The sequence below is a fragment of the Orycteropus afer genome, unplaced genomic scaffold (assembly GCF_000298275.1).
Source record: "Orycteropus afer afer isolate SDZICR_OR568_19922 unplaced genomic scaffold, OryAfe1.0 scaffold01056, whole genome shotgun sequence".
Classification (NCBI taxonomy): domain Eukaryota; kingdom Metazoa; phylum Chordata; class Mammalia; order Tubulidentata; family Orycteropodidae; genus Orycteropus; species Orycteropus afer.
Window position 1 is genome coordinate 345,429 of NW_006922643.1, and position 3,608 is coordinate 349,036.

The window sequence follows — 3,608 nt, forward strand, 5'->3', positions numbered from 1 at the left end:
ATCAGCAAATAGGGATAGTTTGACTTCTTCCTTACCAATCTGGATGCCTTTGATTTCCCTTTCTTGCCTTATGGCCCTATCTAGGACTTCCAATACAGTGTTGAATAGAAGTGGTGATAGCGGGCATCCCTGTCTGGTTCCTGTTCTCAAAAGGAATGGTTTCAGTCTCTATCCATTGAGAATAATGTTGGCTGTTGGTTTTGCATAAATGCCCTTTATTATGTTGAGGAATTATTATGCTGAGGAATGTTATTAGGTTGAGTTTTTATCAGGAATGGGTGTTGGATTTTATCAAATGCCTTTTCTGAATCAACTGATATGATTATGTGGTTCTTCTCCTTGGTTTGCTTTACGTGGTGGATGATGTTGATTGTTTTTCTAATGTTGAACCATCACTGCATACCTGATATGAACCCCACTTGGTCATAATGAATGCTTTTCTTGATATATTGTTGGAGTCTATTGGCTAGGATTTTGTTGAAGATTTCTGCATCTATATTCATGAGGGATATTGGTCTGTAGTTTTCCTTTTGAGTGATGTCTTTGCCTGGTTTCGATATCAAGGTTATGCTTGCTGCATAAAATAAGTTAGGGAGGATTCCATCCTTTTCTATGTTTTGGAATAGTTTGAGTAGGATTGGTATCAGTTCTTCTCTGAATGTTTGGTAGAAATTTCCAGTGAAACTGTGTGGGCCAGGACTTTCTGTAGTTGGTAATTTTTTGATGACCTGTTCAATTTCTTCTTTTGTGATGGGCCTGTTCAACTTTTCCATATCAGTCTGTGTTAGTTTAGGTAAATGCTGTGCTTCTAGAAATCTGTCCATTTCTTCCAGAGTTTCAAATTTGTTGGAGTATAGTTCTTCATAGTATCCTGATATTATTCTTTTTATTTCAGTTGATTCTGTTGTGATGTCACCCATTTTGTTTCTTATTCGTGTTATTTGTATTCTCTCTCTCTTTTGCTTTGCTAAGTTTGCCAGTGGTTTGTCAATTTTATTGATCTTTTCAAAAACCAACTTCTGGTCTTGTTGATTTTTTTCTATTGCCCTTCTATTTTCTGTTTCATTGATTTCTCCTCAAATCTTGATTATTTCCTTTCTTCTGGTGACTGTGGGCTTTTCTTGCTGTTCTTTTTATACTTGTTGGAGATGTTGGTTGAAAGTGTAGATTTTGGCTGTTTCTTCTTTTTTGATGTATGCATTTATTGCTCTAAAGTGGCCTCTGATCACTGTTTTTGTTGTGTCCCACAGATTTTGGTATGTTTTGTTTTCATTCTCATTTGATTCAATGAATTTTTGAATTTCAATTTTTATTTCTTCTCTTACTCAGTCTTTCTCAAGGAGGGTACTGTTCAGTTTCCATATGTTTATTACTCTTTTTCTGTTGATCTTCTTATTGTTGATTTCTAATTTGACAGCATTATGATCTGAGAAGATGCTTTGTAGTATTTCAATATTTTTAAATTTATTAAGGCATGCTTTTTGGCCTAACATATGGTCTTATCATGGAAAATATTTCATGTGCACTGGAGAAGAATGTACATTGTGCTGATGTTGTGTGAAGTGCTCTATAGATGTCTATAAGGCCAAGTTGGTGGATTGTATTGTTTAGCTCTTCTGCATCTTTGTTGAGTTTCTTTCCAGTTGTTCTATCTTTCAAAGAAAGTGCTGCATTAAATTTTCCCACTATGACTGTGGAGTCATCTATTTCGCTTTTCACCTCTTTTAACGTCTGAGTTATGTATTTTGGGGCTCTTTCACTGGCTCCATAGACACTTACTATGGCTATATCTTCATGTTCAATTGATCCTTTATCATATAAAGTCCTTCCTTGTCTCATATGGTGGTTTTTGTCTTAAAGTCAATTTGATCAGAAATTAATATTGCAACTCCTGCTCTCTTAGGAGCTCTGGTAATGTAGTGCCTAAGCCTGTTGACTGCTAACCAGAAGGCTGGCAATTCAAACCCACCAGCCACTACTTGGAAGGAAGATCGGGCAATCTACTTCCATAGTGATACTGCTCAGAAACCCAAGGAGGGGTCGCTATGAGTCGGGTCTGACTCGATGGCACAACACCACCACCAACAACAACAACTCCTGCTCTCTTACAGTTGCCATTTGCTTGGTATCTTTTTCCAACCTTTGATTTTTAGTCTATTTTTGTCTTTATCTCTAAGATGTGTCCCCTGTAGGCAGCAAACTGATGGATTTTGTTCTCTTATCCAATCTGCAACTCTCTGTCTCTTGAGTGGTGTATTTAATCCATTAACATTCAGTGTAATTATTGAGAAGTATGAATTGGTTGCTGTCATTTTGGTATGTGTTTTTTCATGGTGTTCCTGGTTTCTTTGTTCCATATTATATTCTGTGCTGAGCTCATTTCGTTTTTGAATCTTGTTATCATTTCCTTTGTTGCTGCTGTTTTAGTAATTGCTGAGTATTTGTGCTTGTCCTCTTTTTTATTGTGATATGAAGGTTTATCATTTTTCTTTGAGGTTATTCTATGATTTATAATTTTATCGCCGAGTTTAGAACAGTCCATTCTATCTTGCAACTCTCTTAAATTCCTCACCATTTAGAAGTTCTGTAACTACACAGTCTCTTCTCTCTTTTTGTTTGTAGTTGTCCTCACTTGCAAATTGATGTCTTCGGTTCCCTGTTTACAGTCTTGTAAGCTCATTTTACTTTCGATATGTCCATAGCTGTGGTTTCTGGGTTATGTCATCTTGTTTATTAATGGTTGGTTTTTATCTGCTATTTTTGGTTCTCTGTTCAAAGGACTCCCTTTAGCATCTCTTGTAATGCTGGTCTGGTTTTAACAAATTCCCTTAGTTTCTGCTTATCTGGAAATCTCCTCATTTCACCATCATATTTGAGGGACAATTTTGCTGGATATATAATTCTTGGTTGAAAATTTTTCTCTTTCAGGGTTTTACATATACCATCCCATTGCCTTCTCACTTGCATGGTTTCTGCTGAGAAATCAGAGCTTATTCTTACTGGCTGTCCATTGTAAGTAACTTTTTGTTTTTCCCGTGCTCCTTTCAGGATTCTGTCTTTGTCTTTGGTTTTGGTGAGTTTGATGATGATGTGTCTTGGTGATTTTCTTTTGGGGTCTACCCTGTTTGGGGTTCGTTAGACTTCCTGAATGGATATATTCTCATCTTTCATCATTTCAGGGAAGTTCTCCTCCAGCAAATCTTAGACAATTTTCTCAGTGGTTTTATTTTTCTCTTCCTGTTTTGGAATTCCAGTGACACGTAGGTTATTCCTTTTGATGGTATCCTACATGAACCTTAGGCTTTCTTCACTTTTTATTTTCTTTTTCTGATTGATCCCTTTCCAAAGAAGTATTGCATTCTCTTCTGAATCCAGCTTGCATTCTGGAAGTTCTCTGTTAATATATTATTGCAACCATTTTTGAATTATCTTCAGTAAGATTTTACTTGCATGCAGTATTAACAATATTGTTTGATAATTTCCACATTGTGTGGGATCACCTTTCCTTGGAATGGGTACCGATATGGATCTCTTCCAGTCAGTTGGCCAGGTAGCTGTCTTCCAAATATCTTGACATAACCAAGTGAGTGCCTCCAGCAGGGCATCCT